General features: G+C 42.6%; 1 protein-coding gene across 8 annotated transcripts in view; it reads left to right on the top strand.

The window, feature by feature from the left end:
• RAPGEF4 (Rap guanine nucleotide exchange factor 4) overlaps positions 1 to 21386 on the top strand; it is a 291346-nt gene that overhangs the window by 140145 nt on the left and 129815 nt on the right. The gene's annotated exons all lie outside the window — the stretch shown is intronic.

Raw genomic sequence — 21386 nt, 5'->3', positions numbered from 1 at the left:
TCTCTGTGATGCCCAGAGGAATTTCTTGAATCTGGTTTATAACTCGCCATAACTATCTCCTGTTATGCTCTAGGATAGGGGGTGTAAAACTAAGGCCTGTGGGCCCAGTTGACACTGCTGCCCTATTTTGTAAATAAAGTTTTATTGGAACACAGCCACACTCATGTATTCAAGTATTTTCCATGTATTCCAAGTATTTTCAGGTATAATGGCTGAGTGGCTGTGACAGATTGTGTGGCTTACAAAGCTTCACGTATTTACTCTCTGTCCCTTCACAGAAGAGAACTTGATGATCCTGCTCTAGGAAACTTCTTCTATTAACCATGACCATCTGCTCTCAAACTTTTTCATGTCTCTGAGCCTTTGCACATACCATGCCCTCTGCCTGGAAAAGCATTCTTCCCTTTCCTGCTTAGAAAACTCATGCAAGGAATGTCTGGGTGACTCAGTTGATTAATCGCCTGCCTGTGGCTCAAATCATGATCCCAGGATCCTAGAATCGAGTCCCACATTGTGCTCCTTGCTCAGCAGGAGACCTGCTTCTCCTTCTGCTGGCTGCTCCCCCTGCTTGAGCTCGCTCTCTCTCTCTCTCTCTCTCTCTCTGTCTCTCTGGCAAGTTAGTACATAAAATCTTTTTTAAAAATTTAAAAAAAGAAAAAGAAAGAAAGAAAATAAAACTCATGCAAGCTATCAACGCCCTGCATGGTTTTCACCTCCTTTGTAAAAGTTCTGAATTTTCCCCAATGCATTTTTTTTTCTTGTCTGGGTTCCCATAGCACTTTGTACAGATGTATAAAGCACTTATCATTGTTATTTGTACCATAATTCCTAGTTTTTTCTTTATCTCCTACTAGAGTATAAGCTATAGGGGATAAGAGTGTATATCTTTATTCAGTGTATCCTCCAGGTGCTCAGCACCAAGTAAATACCAAGAAGTGGTTGATTAATGTCAGAAGGTTGTATGTTATTAGCCAGGGCACAGGAAAGGTATGATGTTAAAACAGAGACACATAGAGCAGTTGGAGGAATTATAGAATTTTAAAAAATATTTTATTTATTTATTTGAGAGAATGAGCATGAATGGGGGCAGGAGGGCAAAGGGAGAAGGAGAAGCAGGCTCGCTGCTGACCCGGGAGCCCAGCTCCGGGCTCGATCCCGGGATCCTGAGATCATAACCTGAGCTGAAGGCACTTAACTAACTGAGCCACACAGGCTTCCCTAGAATTTTTAACTGTAAAGTTAAAAATTGTCCTGCCCTTACAGAGGGGGGAAAAAAGGTGGGGGCGTGGGGAGACTTGCCCAAGCCGACTCAATGGCACCCCCTCACAGAGAACCTGGGTAGGGGGCTCAGCTAGACATAGTGTATTAATTGGAGAGTGAACTGCTTATTAAAATTATTAATACTTAATTCCATGGTCAAGGAAGCAGAGAATTTGTTGGTGGGCAGGAAGCAGATCAGAGAATTTTATAGCTCCATCTTTCATTTGCAGACAAATAAGTTGATTTTTTACCTCCCTTAGTTTTTATTTTTGGTAAATCGGGATGGTTCTCATTCTTTGATATTGTTTCTACCTTTATCTTTAAGTGTCGAACTCAGTTTTTAAACTTGTTTTGAATCCATCGTGGCCTTTGCAATAGCAGTTTTGATGACCTGGCTTGCCACGACCAACTTAATGGTTTTCTTCTCTTCTATGAAAGATTGAATTCAAAATGGAAAGCAGCTTTTTTCAAGAGTTTCCCATATTTATCCGAGGGTTGGTGATTTCATGTTGCTAGAGCCTGTTACCTGCTGGATGCTTCATACCCTCCAACTGCCTAATGGGGAGAATTTGATCTGGCGAAGAGCCCAGTCGTCCATCTTCCTGGGGCTGGTAACCACTTATGGGGTGATAAGGATGAACTTTAATCGACTTCCTAGACACCCCTTCATTAAGAGAAAGAAGAGGAAAAGACAAAAGGAAAGAGTGAGTGCTGACAAGCAATTTCGGAGATTGATAGTCAGTTTGGACCCAATTTTAAATACCAGTAAAATCCTATTTGTCATGTCAAACATCTATTTGAATGAGAACTCACAAACTAAAATCTCTTTTCTAATATTTATAAAGTTATGTTTTAAGAGTTGTGACACTCATTTTTTTTTTCCTTACTACTTAGCAGAAGAGGTCACATGACATTGTCTGCTTTCAAGTTAATGGGCTTTTAATATCTTTTGTGCATGTTTTATAATGAAAGAAAACCATTTTTGCTGGATTTCCATTGTTAAAGCTTTGGCAGTAATACTTATGCATGGTAATAATGTCAGTAGAGAGGTCTTGTTTGCTTACAAACAGATTTCAATTGTTGAGAGACCAAATTATGTCCTGTTGCTATAAACATGGGCAGTATTTGGTCTCTGTTCATCAAGCTACTTTGTAATTAGGATTGCATCCAAATAACAAGTGCCTCTTCTCCCATGGAGGTCATTTCAACTTGCAATTTTCACTGACGGAACAAGGTTTCATAAGAGGACATGTCTATGCACAAGGATGAGCTTAAATCAAAAGTACACATGTATATATACATTCAGACTTAACCAGTGCTTCTCTGATTGTGTCTGGCTTATTAGTTTTTAGTGTCAGTGAGCAAGAATGTTTTTAAAATACGGATAGTCATTTTATAAAATTCATTTCAAAGACAATATTTAAACTTCTAGATAGTAAATGAATTCTCTCAGCAGCTTTTGTCAAGGAAAATTTACTATAGTTTGCAAAACTGTTTAAGGTTTTTCTGTGTATCTGGAGTTCTATCCACCAATTTTTTCTGGAGAATGCCCCAGGGTGTGCTGGGTATTTCTCTGTAGCCCTAAAAGAAAGAAGAATATATGCTCTAATGCTTTACAGCTGTCAAACTAAAAAGCCACAAGGGCCATCTCCCAAGATCGAAAGCAAGACTTGAACAACCATCCTAATGGTAAACAGTGAACAGAGAACATGTAAGGCAGGAACTGAAAATAATTTAGAGGGTTTTTATTTTGGCAGCTGGGGTTTTGACGCCAAATCCCTGATTTTGTCCTAGGAAAGCTGGTGGTGACATTTGCAGTGGCTCTATTTAAGGAGAGGAAGTTTGATGACTGATAAGAACCAAGGCTCAAAGTCAGGGATTGGATGACTGGCGACAGCCATTTCCACAGCTGTCCTTGGGGACCACTGGGAGACCTTTTGTTGCTTCTTCTGCCCTGTTTTAGGAAAGCAGATTTCTAATCAGGCTGTCCTACAGGAGACCCTCAAAACATTTTCTTCACAATGAAGTTAGGCTCTATATAAATGAGTCTTACTTTGAAGTGTGACCAGTCGTGATTTTTTGAGGTATTATTCTCCCACTTCTGTAAAGAAGGAAAGTGGTGAAGGGGGTTTAGAATAGCATGCATTTAGGACTTCACCCATAAGCCTTCCTATTCTCAGGGCTACCCTACCAGGGTGCCGATTCCCTCCTCCATCTCCCTGATCCCAAATATTAGCTCACTGGATGCATGTGACAGGCACATGGAAATCTGACATTCTGAGCATCTTTAAACCAAAAGAGACCACTTACTGTGAGTCCGTGAGAAGCAGCGAGTGAGTGCTCTGACAATATCCCCACAAACCCTTCCCTGTTATGCTTTATCCTGCAAGGAAATGATCTTGTCTCATATTTCCTATCCTTTTACTCAGGACTAGATACATAATTTGTCCAGCACGAAATGAAAACATGAGGCCTTTGTTAAAAATTATTAAGAATTCTGAGCCAATAGCAGCAAGCATTAAACTAAGCACAGCACCCTTCTGAATGTGGGGCTTGGCGTGGCTGCCTGGGGCACCCATCCCTGAAGCCAGCCTGGATTTTATCTTTTCTTATCTTTCTTATTTAAGACCTTACCAGAACTTCAACAATAGGCCCTATGACATCCGACTGGTACTACATTTCAGGCATGTGTCCCTTGGTGTTTTCTGATCTCTCTCAATCTCTTGATGCATATTTTGTGTCCCTTTGCTCCTATTCCTTCTCCTCTTATTTCTCCCCACTTACTAATTTTTAAAGTACACTTTACTTCTTAGAGCAGTTTTAGCTTCACAGCCAAACCGAAGGGGAAGTTCAGAGCTCTCTCGAATCCTGCCCCTCGCCCACACACAGCCTCTCCATTATCAGCATCCCCCAGCAGGGGGGTAACATCTGTTACCACGTATGGATCCTCACTGCACCCAATCAGCACCCAGAGTCCCTAGTTTTTATCAGAGTTCACTCTTGTGGTTATACATCCCATGAATCTGGACAAACGTCGTCATCATTATGGTATCATACAGAATATTTCCACTGCCCTAAACATCCTCTGTGCTCCTTCGTAAAAGATATTTCTTTAGAAGTCAGCTTTGATTTCTTGATTTTTATGTCCCATTTCCTCATCTCACTGCCATGACATCTGTGTATCTCAAAATTCCAGGCCAGTATGAAGCTAAAAGGCTCATGTTGGAAAAGTGAGACTGATTGCAAGAAACAAAGGGCCAAATTTATTGACAGTTGTTCTGCGTGGTGGGAGCAGAGCAGATGGGGCGCATCAATGGAGGATGCACGTGCACGGGGGGTGGGGGGGCGGCAAGGGGTGCCTGACGTCATCCTTTACCCTATAAGCAGACTGTAGTACAGAGGCTCAGGTAAAAAATAGCAAAAACTCTGCAGTCGGTCTGTCCTTTTTCCCACTGGCATAGAAAATTCTGGTAACAATGAATGCAAGAAGCTTTATCCAATCTACCTGGAGAAAGCGGAGTTGTGTAACTTTGCTGTCCTTTGGAGCAGGTTCCCCCAACATGGAAGGTGAAGAGGAATTCCTCCCAGGCAATTATCAGAGCCCGAGAGAGGAGAGGGGAAGCTTTCTTTAAAAATGCTGGAACTTATTCGGATCAGCAGGGCCCTCCTTCTTTCCTCTTTGCTTCTTCCTTCACTCGTTTTTTATGAAATGACCACCAAGACCAATTTACATGGTAAAAAGAAATCACAGCGACCGAGAAAGAATATATGCAGTTGTCCTCCCTTTGTTTGCCCTGTGAATGGTCGGGGATGGAAAGGAAGGTGGAGAGTGGGAATCAGGGCTGGTTGGGAGTCGGAGAGATGTTACTGGGTTTAAGCTGGCAAAGTCCCCTGGTCCCCTGGGACCTCTTCCTCAAGGTCTAGCAGGGACATCTACATCATCCCATGAAGCACTTTCTTTTTATGGATTAATGGATTGTGTTTTGGAATCAAGTTATTTATTTGGCTGCATAATCCTGGAAAAGATGATGTCAGACCTTATTTAGTTACTTTCGTTAAATGTGTTCGTGGCCTACCTTCAGGCGCAGCTGGGATGGACAGCTCCTACGCACATCAGTGCCCCCCCCCCAAACTATTCTCGGCCTCCATACCCCAGGACTTCTTTATAAACCTCAAAAGCTTGCACAACCTAAGCTCAGGATAGTTGGGAAGTTTGCGGGGAGTTAGTGAGCTGGAGGTACCCCTCAAATAATGGGGGATGAGAGTCTGGAGATCAATCTCCAGACTCCCGTGCTTTGGAGACCGAACTCAGATGCACTCTCCAAGGATCCCCAGTAAGAAAAAACCAGCTCAATAACGCAGTCATTACTGTCTATCCCTCCCTCCTTGACTCATTTTTCCTGTCCTTCACTCCTGCTTGCTGGTTCACCTCCCAGGAAGCTGAATCCAAGTCCTAGTTTCAGGCTCTTCTCGCAAGGGAATGCAAATTAAGTGCCAGGCTAGCATGCATTTCTGCCAGCTTTCTGTGTGTCTTGGTTTAGCTGTGGCATTCTTTCATGTACAGGTCTTCAGACTTTGAGCTGATAACAACTAAAAGTGAAAATCAGAAAATTAAAAATATTTTTATGTTGAAAAATTTCCCAGGTGTTGATACCATCTCATATATATTCACCTAAGCAGTAAACTTGATCAGGGTCCCACTCTTTGTCAGGCACCAGGATATAGGCTGGGGCTAGAAGGAGAAGTAAGGAGTGCTTCCTGCCTCATGGGAGTATAGGGTCTACCAGAGAGAGATGACGCTAGAAACCTGCACAGAGTATAATGAGAGCTCGATGGCGGTGGTCAGTTATGCGTCTATGGTTAGGGGTCGTGAAGGGTGAGTGCTGAGAGCCAGTGGTGCAGAGCGGGGAAGGGCATGACAGGGCAGGGTGAAGCCTAGCAAAGACATACTTGCCTGGAGGTGCGAGCAGGGGACCACGGCAGGGGTTGGGACACAGTTTGAGGTTCACTTAGAACCAAGAGATGAAATCGACCACTGTGTGAAAGACAGTGGAAGTTGACAAGGAGCTCAGGAACATTCCAGAGACATCATGAAATAATAGCACTTGGCAAAGCAACTCCGCAGATGACTGCCCTAAGCATGGGAGTGGAGCATAGGGCTTCTCACTCAGGATTCTAAGCTCTTTTTTTTTTTTTTTAACCCTTTTTAATGTTATGACAACTGTATTTCTGTTTTTCTAAAATGAGTTTCTTGATTGAGTGAGTTATCAGACTTTGAGCTGATAACAACTAAAAGTGAAAATCAGTGAAAATCAGACCTCAAGGGCACAGGGTATTAGCAGCTGTCCTGTTCAATAGGATGCATTTGTTCAGGGCAGATCTTCACTTTCTTTGTCTTCCTCAGAAGAGGGGGCTCGAGGATTGCCTGAAAGGCTTGAAGAAACGTGAAGCAAAAGCACCTTTACTGAAACTTGGGTCCTTTCGGACACAGTTGCCAAATCCCATCAGCATGCTTTTCACTTCCAAAAGTACTCCCCAGTTTCAACCCCGCTTGTTGGAACATTGACATTTAGAGTGCTATGGTCTTAAGTTTTAGGTCCAAGCCCGCAGGAGATTCTGCCCCAGTCCTTGGTAAAGCTGCTACTTGAAAGTTCCTGCTTTACTTCATTGTTCCAAAGACCTCTTTGACACTCTCGAGTTTAAAGACATGAAGAATCAGAGAAAACATCTCTGTGCACCGGAAGGACATGTCGAGGGCAGGACCTGTCACAGTTGTCAGTTCTCCGTAATTTCCAGGGTAATCCCTAGCCTCATCCATAAGCCACTGTGCCATGCACCTTTTTTCCCCACTTCTTCCTTTGCTTCACGGAACCTTCTCACTACCTATTTGAAGTGGAGTCATCTGTGGAGAATGTTAGAGTCTGAAGGGTACCTGTACAGATCTGTATCAAGGCCTTTTTGAGTTCATGTACAACTTCATCGTGGATCTTTCATGTAAAAACAGTCGCTTTATAGTAGTACATGTCTGCCCAGGGATTCCAGATTCTTTGCATTTTGCAATTTTGCTTTCTTAAAACGACTTCCAAATTTTAAATTCCTTTTACTACAAGGCTTACAGTAGATAATCAGAGATAAGCTTTATAAAAATTCCAATTCTGGTTCTTACACTTTTCCTTCTTTCTCTTTTTATTCCAGGGGAAAGGGTTTAGTGGGAGTAGAAAAATTATTTTGTAAAAAATGGAAAAAAAAAAAAAAACCCTGAAGGTTTATTTTGGAAGCACATATAAGTGACTCTGTCCGGAGAAAAAGGGGGAAAAAATGATAGACTCATTTCAATCTGAATAGGGATTTAGTCTGCTATGAGCTATTAGACTGACTACAAGAATGAAGATTTAATGAGAAGAGAAAACTCATCTGTGACTTTGTGATAAGCAGGTGCTGAAATCTGTCATTGCTTTGAGGGGGCATTTCAGAGAAATCCAAAATAATGGTATCAATGTCTTGCCATCTGTTTTCTTATTCCAGTTTGTACCAACCTTTTAAAAAACACTCATTCTTACACAGGCATCTGCACACACTATTTTGGCCTTTGAAGTGGGCAATGAACATTGCATAACAATTATCATAAAATTGGACTTGAACTGTCTTGAACTTTCCGCGTGTTCATTGGCTGATTGAGGCTTTGTACATTGAGTCGTCTTCAAAGAATACCAAACAGAAGAACTGTGTTTTGAATTTTCTCTAGAGAGCTCCCTATAGCTTCTGGTATGTGAGGGAAGGTGGGAGAGAGGGGTGATTCGTTGTTACTTTCTGGGTCTGTTTTAAACGCTCTGTGGTAACTTCCCTTTAGCCCAGTGGCTTTCATGTTTTCTGTTCTTTGTTTTTAATCTTTTGGAGACAACAGCTGGATTCTGCTTTTAGTACTTACTCCCGATTCCTGTCCTGTTGTGAGCCATTCTGGTGGGGTTGGTTTGGTTGGTTGGGGGAGGGGGGGTTAGCACGTGGCATGATGCTACTTTTCCATAGTATTTAATTAAAAGTTTGGTTTTTTTGGAACTTGTTATCGGCAGACTGCTAGAAAATGGAGCCAGTGGATATTTGCAAGGAGTCTGAGATCCCATTTTACACTTGTAGCCTCCCCATCCAAGGGTCAAGTGCTTTCCACCAACTGCTTTTGGTAAAAGTCCACAGTACATGCTTCACTTGAGATAAACCACATGTGTTGATTTGTAACTTACGTGAACAGGCCAAAAGAAGACGTATTTCCTGAAGTTTTGTTCACAGTTTTCTGTGATTTTAGTTTTTACTAAAATGATTGAATATTAGGTACAGCAGATCTACTTCTAACTTGGTTCTCTGAGACTGCCAATTGTGGATTTTATGCTGACATAATTTGTCCCTAAAATATATATGCTTGGGTCACCAAGGGCATTCAGAGATGATTATCTTACTTTTGTATATGGGAAGGAAGTGGTTGGGGAGAGGAGGAATATAAATAACACTTCCCCCAAAAAAGGAAAAAAGTCAGTAAGAATTTGCCCCAAGGTCATTCAGAATGATCGTCTTGTCCAGATTATGAATTTATAGGATAAGCTATATATTTATCACAATTTTAAAAAATAAATCCACTTTTGATCAGAGTTCTCACCTTTCCCATTGCCATGATATCCTCTTCTATCACAGATTTATTTTGGAAAATTATAGTGAAAATGGAGCCTTTTCTGGGAAATAAGCCAGCAATGAGAAAGAGATGCTGTTAAGACATTTTCTGAGAAATCAAATTTTAAACTTTATTTTTTAATCTTCCATTTTATGCCAGATTATGTGAACTGCTGAACTTCACACAGAACTTAACATACAATAAGAAAACAGAATCTATAGAAACTATCAAGATTTATTAACCTTCTTTTGAGGTCTTTGATTCATAATGTCCTTGTCAAAAATAGGACGGAATGAAATTACCCAGCGAATGAAGCATTTTAGGATTTGTGAAAAAAGTTATCTTAATCAGTTTTAGTGTTTTTTTTTTGATATAACATATTTTCAGGGTAGATCATTATTGCACACTGAATTATAATCTACAAATTAGAATATAATTGTGCAATTTGTGTTTAATTCTCTTGCTCACATTTTATATTAGGCTTATTTCTTTGCAGACTTACAGTATTGTGAGTTTTTCATAAACAGCTATTTAAAGCCATTCACATAATCAAAATAATATTTATAGATATTCAGAAAATGATTAATCTCAGGATTGTGGCAAAGCAGAAAACCTTACTATGTAGGTTTGCCACCTCCCCCAACAACAACAACAACAAAAATTCGAGTTCTGGTCAAGTTCCCTGAATGAGTGTAGTGAAAATTAGTTTCTTTTGGAAAGATCATACAATTGAAAGACTAATTTATATTAGGAGGGCACACTGGGCTTGGCAGAGGGCATTGTGAGAAAGCAAAGTGTAATTTTCCTCCAAACAAAGACAAGCTTGTTGGAGAGCATGCTTTATTGCCTGGAAATTCTATATATATGCAAAGTTGCTCATCAATTCACTGTTGGGTTTTATGTGCTTGGTTTCTCCTTTTGTTTGGAAAAATCAAATGCTGAAGAAAGTAGGCGTAGCTCTGCATGCTATAGGCACAGAGAAACCCACACAGGCCAATTCTCCCGGTGTGCGGTGTTCCTGTGTGGGGAGTTGCCTGTGGGAGGGACGGCCAGACTTGGCTTCCTGCAGGTAAAATCAGGGTGTGTGCTTCAGCAGAGCCCACCCAGAATTTCCAGAAAATGACTTACCAGCATTTTTTTTCTGATCCCTCCCTCTGGCAGCCAGGTGGATAGATTTGGCGGGTTTAGGTTCACACCCCGAAGTCCACAGAGTGTTCTCTCTTTCTTTTTTTGGGCTGCTTTATGGAGGCATCATTCACATACCATACAATTTGCCCACTTGAAGTGTACAATTCATTAGCTTTTAGTCGGTTGTGTCACTATCACCACAATCAATTTTAGAACATTTTTATCACCCCGAAAAGATAAACCACACCCCGGTTAGTGGTCCCTTGAGAACCAGATTGGGATAAATGAATTCAGTGAAACAAAGGTGAACATTCATTTCAATGGGAGGCTTTTAAATGAGAGTTATCTTTAGAATCGCCTTCTTCATTCGCTATTTTAGCCTCCCGGTGTAGCAGCTACATCCAATACTTATAAATAGCTCGTGGACTGAACTGTACAGTGTGCAAAGTGCTGTCTGTCAAACTGCAGGTAAGAGGCCTGACGGGTAGCATGATAGGTTGGAGGCAAGAGATCCCCCAACCTCCCCCGGCTCAGGCCACTGGCCTCGGGGAGAGGAGCTGTGTTATTTAGCAACATTGTAGGGCCAGGCTCACAGGCTGAAAACCTGGGCATCTGAGCGACCTGAAAACAGTGTGTAGAGTCTAGTCTGGGGAAGTAGATCCAAGCTGAGAAGAGGGATGTGGGTACCAGAAGATTCCCTTACAAGAATTGTGGGTTTGGTGGTCAAACATCAAGATGGAAGATGCAGGAGACAAAGATCTGAAAGGTGGAGATCATGGTCAACATCCAGATGGGGATGAGGTCCATGTCTGAGGAAGGAAGAGCTGGAGTGGACGTAGGAGAGCCAGGAAGAAGTGCCATGTAGCTGCCAAATCCTGTCCCCTGTGAATGAACCCCACGGGCCAACACTGCATGCACCTTACACTTGGTATCCCCCAGACCACCATCTCTTTGCTCTGTTGATGTAGCCCTAGTTCTTCCTTTCTTCTCTCCAATCTCTCCACCATCCCCTTCCCTTCATCAGGGCTGCCTCACTCTGTGGGCCCATTTGGACAGGCTCTGGTCAACATAATCTCTTAGACTCAAGTCCTTCTCTTTAGCCAGTTCCTTACACCCATAGATGAGACCAAGAGGCACTTAGCCAGGCATTTCAGCTCACTGGGATGCAGAGAGGCTGGAGTAGCCCACTTCCCCCTGAAGGAGAGAGCAGAGGATGAACCAGAATGTCATACTTGGAAGAGTTGAGAGGTGGGTAGAGGTGGGGTCCAAATTTAGAGTCCCTCACCTGGCCGCCTTCCTCCTGGGCTGTCCACCTGTCTGTCCTAAAAGGTGTCATTTTCCGCTTGACACTTTCACTGAAGGAAAGAAAAATCCCTTTTGTCTGGGTTAGCTGTGTACCGTGCAGGAAAGTGGTTGGCAGTATTTCCTTTCCCAGTGAGGCTGCTAAGGAATTTTTAGTAAGGCACTCCTCTGTTTTCTAAAGTTTTCTCCTCTCAAGATTGTTCTCTCTGAGGCAATATGGTATGATTTTTCCCTAAAGTTTAAATATACATCACTGTATTCAATAGATGTTACTTATAAGGTACAGATATATTGATTTGGGGGGAATGTAATGTTATTTTTAAAACGTCAGGAATTTCATTAAAATCTACGACAAAAATCAAGAATATCTGTACATTACAAATATTGGAAAGCACACATTCATGCTTTGTGCTTTGGGTCTCCAGAAGCATTGCACGCTTGTATCATCTTGTTTAGATGTTTGTGTTGACTGGTAGAAATGTGTTTCTCTCCTTCTAACACTATAGAGATCATTTATAGGAAAGTCTGGTGTAAGCATATTCTGAATGGATAACTGACATCTGAAGTTGAGGTTCTAGATTGCAGCAGAAATCTGTTTTTGTGTGTGATCAAAGGTTAATCTGTGTGGGACAGTTAGACTCTTCAGCTCTGTTAGCATTAGAGATGGGACATCTGGTGTCCTTGGGCGTCATGGAAGCTGAATGCACTCCCCAGAAAATCTAGTTACAAAATCTTTAAGGGCAGTGGCCAACAACCAGCATGACTGCTGAAAGAGCCTAGAAAATTCTAACTTGATAGAGGATGGCATTGAGGCCAAGGGGATCCTCTGACCTGGTGAGTAGGGCCTGGAGAAAAGGCTTGCCAACAGTGAAAGAACAAAAAAATTGAACTAGATGAGTGCATCGCAGCTTTGGGTCGTCTGTAAGGTGTGGGCGGTATTTCAGGCTAGAACTAGCAGTGTAAGGGACAAGAAATAGCCCTTATGGAAGAGAGGCAGACAAGGGCAAGGCAGGCTGGGGACTGCACTGAGGGCCAGCGGGAAGGGGGGGAAATATATATATATTCCTATATTCCTAAAGGAGTAAAGGCAGGAGGAAGTCCAGGTATGGGAGTCATGTGAGGCGGGACTCAGAGAAAGCTGTGGCTTTGCAGCCCTGAGGTGTCATCTTTCCACCCTCTGCATCCTCTGCCCAGATACGTGGACACCTGGCACCCAGGGGCAACTCTGGACCTTCCCAGCCAGTGGGGACAGAGCGTCCCCTCCAATGAGGACTTGCTGGAGGGGCAGAGGCAGTGGACCTACAAAATGCAAGCAGAATCCGGGACTGAGCAGAGCTGGGGAAGGCAGACGTTAACAGAATGAATGCATTAAGAGTAATCCTTTCAAGTTTCAACTCCCAAATTCTTTTCATTTTTTGGTAACTTACAATTTTGTCATGATTTAAAGTATACCCAGGGAAGTTGGAAAAGAAGTACAAAGAACTCTCTCAGACTACTCTGTTTCTGCCCTTTATGTCTTGCCGCACTTGCTTTAGCATGCTCTTTCTTCCTCTCCCTCGCTCTCTATTTTTTTTCTGAATCATTTGTAAGTTAAGACATCGTATTCCTTTACCCCCTAAATACTAAATATTTCAGGGCATGTTTCTTTAGAGCAAGGACATTTTCTTATATAACCACAACACAATTGTCAAAAGCTGTAAATCTGGAATCCTTTTAACACTAATAATATTCAAACACCACCTATAATGTTCCACAATTTCTGTTCTATTCTTCTTAAACTGACAGATTGAAATTTAATTAAATTTCTTTTTTCTTCTGACAGTGTTAAAGGAGAGCACACACACAATATTTTTTCTTCAGCGGTATTACACGGGAAGACTTTGCCAAGGTTACAAATGTACAGTTGGCAGTCAGTGAGTTACAACATAATGACATCAATTAGATAAAGCCATCAGAGAGATCAAAGAAATTTTCTGAGTGATACGCTTGCATATTTGTTTGCCTTGGAATTAAATTTTTATAGTGCTATCTCATTTTCATGATTATAAATGAAATCACCACTTGATAAGACCTGTGTATATGATCTTTATCTTCTTGCTTTATGTAAGGGAAGATATTTTGATGATGCAAATTCAATAAATTTTCCAGATTTCCACCAATTGGGTCAAATGGGGAAATGGCCCCCAAATGAGTATCTAACCAAAAAGCAATGGGGAAATATGTTCTGATTGCAAAAGCCATCCAAAATATATTATTAGAGGTGAGGGGGCGGGGCGGGAGGATAAAACATCATGTACCAAAAGATCTCATTTTTTAAAGCCAGTAGATGGATAGATAGTTTGATAGATAATGGTGTGTGCCTGGAAACATTCTGGATGTTACAGAAGAAATGAATATCAGTGGTGATTAACTTGACAGTGGCTAGGTGAAGGTTAGTAGGTGAAGGGTAACAAGGGGACAGAATTACTTTTTTCCATTTACACACCTTGTAGTATAATTTTTTATCACATGCTCTTACTTATTTTATAGAAATAAAAATTTATTTTTATAGATTCGTATAAAGGAGAGGAGGGTGGGGTATAAAGGGAGAGAGAGAGAGAAGAGAACAGTAGTTGGAATAAAACCAAATGGCAAACTTATTAAAAAACTATATGCCCTAGAGGTAACAGCATTTGGCAGAATTATGAAAAAAAAACAAGCTGAATATGTAAAACGTATCGTTTTCTACCTTCCATTATTTACATAGAGCTGTCAGTTTTTTCAGCAAGATTCACGCATGGGTCTCTTAAAACTGAATTTTCACTAGTGTGTTTTGATGCTAATTCTGGCAGAGCCGACTGACCACTTTGTTCCTCTGTACTTCCTTTTAAATTACAAACTTGATTAGTATCATAGATCTTGATGAGTTAAATTTAGGTTTTGTTTTTATCAACATCAACTGACCTTCATGCTCCCACTGCCGCCTCCCTGAAAGCAAGAGGCTTATGCATAAAGAACAGACAGACATCACAGAGATACTTGACCATGGACATCATGTGATTTCAAGTGGCTTCTTTCATCGCATCTTCAAGTCATTAGACTTGCTTTTGTAGATCTTCATCTCCGTGTGTTAGATGTGCTTTTCTTTCAAGCCTTAGTTTTCTTAAATGGAAATGACCCCTTAGCAGAATCGGTGTGAGGAAAAAAAAATCATGATGTAGAGGGAATGGGAACCAATACTCATGGTGTACTCAGGCTGCGAGAAGGTCTGCGCGGTTGGCTCGTGCAGTCCTTCCATCAACCGTGTGGGGAATGTGGTAATAGTTCTGGTTTATTATTGAGGAACCTGAAACTTGGAGTGGTTAACAAATTCCCTCAGTTATTCATCCACTCAACAAATATCCACTGAAGTCCTGCTCTGTTGTAGGCTCTGTGCTTAGTTTGGTGCATGCAGGGAGAGAGAGCGTAGCCCTCTATGAGCCTGCAGCAGAACCTCTATGAGCCTATGGAGAAAGGCACGGAGCCAGCACAGGCACATATGGGACGTAACCGCACATTACTTGGGCACACCAATGGCAAAGACATGATGCCAGGAGAGGGAGTAACAAGAGACTCACATGAGCTGGGGGCTTGGCGGGTGCCGTTCTGAAGAGGCCATATGTAAACATAGGCGAGCAGTTGTTGGCAAAGCCAGTGGCAGGAAGGGCTTCCCAGACTGTAGGAAGATGCAGGAGATCCCGAGGGGAAAGCTCAATGTGCTGGAGCATCTGAAAAGGGCCAGTATGGTTGGGAAACTGAGGTGTGGGAGCTGAGGCTGGAGGGGCAGGCAGGAGCCATGTTGGGTGATGCCTGGCAGGCCTCGTTAGCACCAGTGGAGGTTTGCAGAACTGAGAGGAGGTACCACACTTGCCTGGATCTTAAAGCTTGTGTCCCTCCAACTCTTTCAGGCTTGCCCCCTCTCATATGCCCTCAGACACATGGCACTATACTGTTCTCTTCTACAGTGTTTTGCAGAATGGCTAAACCACTGCCGCCACCACTGACACTTCCTAGTGTTCCCGCTAGGAGACTTGGGGCCTAATCTGTTTTCCTGGGTGAGACCCCTGCAAACATACTCTGTAGGGGAAATAGAGTTCAGATTATCTGAAGTGGAGAGATAATAGAAACGAGGTGCCATTCAAAGGATTCAAGGCGTGTGATATTGCACGCTGATCAGAAGTTTCCAAAACCGCAGCTCTATGCCATGATTCCAAGATATGTGCAGTAGGGATATACTGGACTGGATTGACAAGGATGCCCCAAAGCTGCGTATGGTAGCTGGGAGCAGAAATCACAGCAATGATGATAATGAAGGGGGATGAAGAAAGCAAGTGCAAAAATGTGTGTGGGGGTGGAAAAGATGCAGGAGTTGGCAATCACTCAATGTAGATAGTCTCCAGGGGTCAAGAATAGTTGAAGTGAGAAGTAGCCTACTCCAGGCTCTTGAGCCCTAACAGTGTGCAAAACAGATAAAAGTCGCTGTCCTTGTATAGTTTCCATTCTAGCGACCAACGTGCATGCATATGGCAAAAGCTGGGATACTGTATGCCCCCAGGGGTCAGAGGGTAGGATTGAAGTCAAGGAGATAGAATAGGTGAGTTATGTATGGATGCTTCTAGAAAAACTTGCTCAGAAAATAACCAGACAAATGCATAGTGCCTATGCTCCATTGGTTTCAGGTTTGAGAAATAAAGCCAGAAACTAAGGAAAAGTCTCTAAAGTGGGATGTTCCAATATCTACTTGGGCAGGAAGGTCTTCCTGCTTCCCTTTCTTAGTCCCTCTGGGCTGCTATCATGAAACCTGCATGGCTTCTAAGCAACAGAAATTTATTTCTCACAGTTCTAGAGGCTGTAAGTTTGAGGTCAAGATGCCCCTGACACTTTTGTGTCTTCACTCAGCGGGGGTGAGGAAGGGTGGGAAGGGACCTCTGTGGGACCTCTTATAAGACCCATTTCTGAGGGCTCCACCCTCATGACTTAAGAACTCCCCCCAAAGTACTCATCATCACATTAGGTGTTAGGATTTCAACTTACAGATTTGAGGGGATACATCCAGACCATAGCACCCCTTGAATCACAACTTACCGTCTCCCTCCTGCTCTGCTACTACTCTTCGTGCAGTTTATGGTGGAGCCAGAAAGCAAAAGCAAAACGGTGGTGCTTTGCTCTAATGGAATGATATTCATGGGCTATTACTTACTGTGAAATGATCCTTAATTTTAGGTTTTTAAGTGATCAGTGCATCCTAATTTTGTATGATCAAGTGCTTAAATAGCACCTTCTTAGAATTTGCATGTTTCCATGATATGTATTACTGGTAGTACTGTTAGTTTCATAAGTGCTGGGCTCGATCATTCTAATTCAGAATAACTATATTAATATCCATCACCCTTAAAGATTGATAAGGTTAAATAAAATGTCAATCAACTTCATACACAGGAGGCAGAAGCTATTTATTTCAAGGTGCATAGTCACATTTACACATTAGATAGACTGTAGTAGGTCCAGGCTTAGTGAAAAGAGAGCTGTAAGGATCACTTGTGCAATACCAGCTCTAGAGCAAATTAATGTATAACTCAGTTAAGTAGCATTGACCTAATGTGTATGTGTCTTAGCATTAACCTACTGTGTGTGTGCATTCTTAGCATTGACCTACTATATGTGTGTATGTCTTAGCATTGGCCAACTGTGTGTGTGTGTCTTAGCATTGACCTACTATACGTGTGTGTGTTAGCATTGACCTACTATATGTGTGTGTATCTTAGCATTGGCCAACTGTGTATTTCTGTCTAAGCATTGACCTGCCGTGCGTATGCATCTTAGCATTGACTTACTGTGTGTGTGTGTGTGTGTGTGTGTGTGTGCGCGTGTCTTAGCATTGACCAACTGTGTGTGTATGTGTTAGCATCGACCTACTGTGTGTGTGTCTTAGCATTGACCTACTGTGTGTATGTGTTCTTAGCATTGACCAACTGTGTGTGAGTGTGTGTAATTTATCATTGATCTATTATGTGTGTGTGTTTTAGCATTGGCCAGTGGTGTGTGTGTGTGTGTGTGTGTGTGCCTTAGCATTGACCCACTTGTGTGTGTGTTCTTAGCATTGACCAGCTGTGGGTGTGTGGCTTAGCACTGACCTACTGTGAGTGTGTGTGTATTAGCATTGACCAACTGTGTGTGTGTGTGTGTGTGTGGCTTAGCATTGACCTACTTATGTGTGTGTTCTTAGCTTTGACCAACTGTGTGTGTGTGTCTTAGTACTGACCTACTGTGTGTGTATTCTTAGCATTGGCCTACTATGTGTGTGTGTGTTAGCATTGACCCACTTGTGTGTGTGTCTTAGCATTGACCAACTGTGTGTGTGTGTCTCAGCATTGACTGACTGTGTATATGTGTGTGTGTCTTAGCATTGACCACCTGTGTGTGTGTGTCTTAGAATTGACCAACTGTGTGTGTGTGTGTGTGTGTGTATGTTTTAGCATTGACCAACTGTGAGTGTTGTATCTTGCTTTCAATTTGAGTTTTCCTAAGAGAAGCTCATGGCTAATTTAATTACTTGAATATGAGAGTACATACTCACTTAAATTATAATCATCCCAGGGAACCCCCCAGAAGTCTCCAAACCTTTTAGTCATATTAAAGTCATATTAAGTCATATGTTGAGTGTGCTTCAGCAAGAAATCTGAGCATTTAATATCATTCACTGTAGGTCATTGGAGATTGTTTCACCTCTAGGAATCAAGTAATTTTACTCCTACTTCATATCCCCCTCTCTTACATTACCTCCAGATTCAGGTCTGCCCCCTTAAGGGCCCAGTGTGTTCCTTGTTTTTCCATCAAAATGATTCACCAGGCAGCAGCCAAAATGATCTTTTAAAAATACGTATCTGTTTTTGTCACTTCTCTACTTGTATTGCTCCCTGTTCCATGAGGGCGATGTTCAGAATCTTCACTGTGACCCACAAGGCCTTACCTGTCCATCTCCCTCATACCGCTCAGCCTTACCACCATCCCATACCGCCAGCACACTTGTCCTTACTCCCCTGCCAGACCGGCCTCATCTCTAACATTAACACCTTTTCCCCCTCTACCTGGAAGGCTGTTCTCCATGCACCCTGCCCTGTACCCCCAAGGCTCCCCAACCTCAGATTCCCTGCCTTGCCCTGACTCTCAAATCTGAATTTGCCCCACACTCCATCACCCACCAGTAGGAGAGAGAATTTCAAACAGGTGCTTCTCCAGTGAGACTTATTTGCTTACCTGCAGGGTCATCTTGCTTGGGCTTTAGCCTAGACCTCTTAAACAACTCAGGGCTGGAAAACTTCCTCCATTAGAGCTATTATTGTGATTATCATGCTCCAAACTACTGCTCTTGGCAGGTTAGTCATGAATTAAAAATGGCCAGGAGTTGGCAAGCAGAATTTTGCCTCCATTTAGAAATATCTATCTTAGGACCAAAGGATATAATTAAATATCATTGAAGATGTGGCAATGGAAGTTCTTTGAGCCCTATTATGTGGATGCTATAGAAATTGAGAAACAAGGAAACAGAATAAATTGGCATAAGAGGTAAACCCAGGCCAGCCAAGGATCTGCTGTGGGAGAAGTGGTACATATGGCTTTAATGGACATTGGGGAAGGTATGTGCTATGGTGAATGCTGTGAAGTGTGTAAGCCTGACAATTCACAGACCTATACCCCTGGGGCTAATAATACATTATATGTTAATAAAAAAAATTAAAAAGGTAAACAGAAGAATTTTGCTTGAAGATTTCCATTTACAACCACTTTACTTTTCCCCTTCTTTCCTACTCTTCTTCAAATAGTTGAGAATTCTCTGACTCTCTGAGAATTTAGAGCAATGTGGCATGCCCATTTTCACATTACACATTACACATCATACAGAAGTTACAAAAAAAAACTCTTGCCAAGAAACAGACAAAAGGGCGCCTAAACTTTAGATCGCTATTACAAGCTCTTCTCCCAAATAATCCTAAAGCTTTCAGAGAAAGTACAGATGACCTGTTTGCCATTACATTTTATGAACTTGGCTTTAATAAGTTGATAGAACCTATAAGCTGGCAGATATAATGAGTGGAACATTAGGACAAGACATAGCCTCAGACCCCCAGAGCAGCCGTCTTCTGTTCTGCCCCAGTCCTGGCCACTACCTGCCGGGAGCTCTCATTAGCATGTCCCTGTTCTGAGCATATCCCCCACCCACCCCCATTTTCACAGCAATGCCTACCCATCATTCTTGGGGCTTCCTGTTTTTAATGCTGTTCTAGCACTCCTATCCCAGCCTAAGGATGCTACTTATGCTCTCCTTGCAACCTGATGATCTCCTAGGCAAGAGGGGTGGGGAGCAGGCGGGCTGTTGCTGGGAAGGGGTGTGCCCAAAGCTTATGGCTCGGCCTGGCTGCCTCTGGCCAGGCAGGAATGTAGTGACAGTCCTGTCCTGCCCTGGCTCCACTGTGGAGGCTTCTGCTAGCAGCCTGGAGAAGTCTTGGCAGCAGGCAGCAGCTTGAAGTACACTCAGAAAAGGCCTCACAGTGTGTCCAGAAGACCTTCACCTCCAGGGTAGCGAATCTTGCTCCACCAGGACCCCATCTTCTCTTGACATACAGGGCCAGCTAGGGTGCCAGCTGCCAGCCTTCCTTTATTCTCTGTTAGTCTTGCTTTGTAAACTGAGACCGGCCTTTCAGAAAGGGACCTATCTCTGGTATGCCTCCTCCCCAAGCTGATGCCACCCAGCTTCTGTATTCTGGCTTCTGGACTGCGGCTAGGTTACTTGGCATCTTTGTGAAAATCAGCCCCTGCTCTGGGTAGGAGCAGTCCCAGGAGGGGGCTCAAGCCTGTGGTGCAGAGCTGGATTTACCCTCAGCCCCCTTTCCACCAGGTGGCTGCTCTGCCAGGCTTTCGGGCAGCCCTCTTTAGTGTGGGGTCAGCTGAGAGACGTACCAGGTTTTAACCTTTCTGGAGACTGTCATCTTTTGTCTCTTCCTCAATAATATTAGCATAGCCGGTAGCACATCTCCACCTAGATTTAGGGACAGGCATCTAGCCTCACTGACCCAAGCATGCCATCCGTCTCCTCTACTGCATCCCACACCCCTCCTACTGCTTTCCTTCCTCCCTCCGTTCTAAGCCACAGACACTGACTTGGCTTTAAAAAACTGGCCTGTTATAATCCACAGATTCATTTTAAAAAATATTCTTTGACTATAAAGCAGTTCCGATGGCAAAAGGCTTTACTTATTTTTGTGAAATTACTTTTGGGCTTGCTCTCTTATGCCCTTCCTTTCTCATTGGACAGTTTCACCTTGTGGATATAAGAATAGGCAGTATACTATAAAATTACTTAAGAAAGTCTGTAACTTCGGGGCACCTGGGTGGCTCGGTCACTTGGGCATCTGCCTTTGGCTTGGGTCGTGGTCCCAGGGTTCTGGGATCCAGTCCCTCATCAGGCTCCTTGCTTGGCAGGGATCCTGTTTCTCCCTCGGCCTGCTGCTCCCCCTGCTTGTGCTCTCTCTCTCTGTCAAATGAATAAATAAAATCTTGAAAGAAAGAAAGAAAGAAAGAAAGAAAGAAAGAAAGAAAGAAAGAAAGAAAGAAAGAAAGAAAGAGAGAAAGAAAGTCAATTACTTAAATTCCTCTTTCTCCACAGCCTCATTTAACAGACAGGCCCATAGATGTCGTGTAGGTCTTTACATTGTGTATATCCATAGCCTCGGGAATTGTCATGCAGAAAAGGTTCTTTCCTATAGCTGAAAGCTGTCTGCTTGGGAAACTCATCAGATGTAAGGTGATTATCTTGATTAATCCTTGGTTGTTTATTACTATTTCCAGCAACTATTTATTAAGTGCCTAATGTGTGCTGGGCACTTTTATAGATTTCATCTTCCCAACGGTTCTGAAAGATGGGATTTTTTATCTAGAAAACTGAGGTGACCAATTTACTCAAGTTCACACAGATAGCAAATGGTAGGATCAGATTTAAGACCCTGTTCTTGTGAGGTTT

Source organism: Mustela nivalis (genome assembly GCF_964662115.1).
Source record: "Mustela nivalis genome assembly, chromosome: 11".
NCBI classification, from domain to species: Eukaryota; Metazoa; Chordata; class Mammalia; order Carnivora; family Mustelidae; genus Mustela; species Mustela nivalis.
Note: the sequence above shows the minus strand (reverse complement) of the source record. Positions and strands in the feature narration are given on the sequence as shown.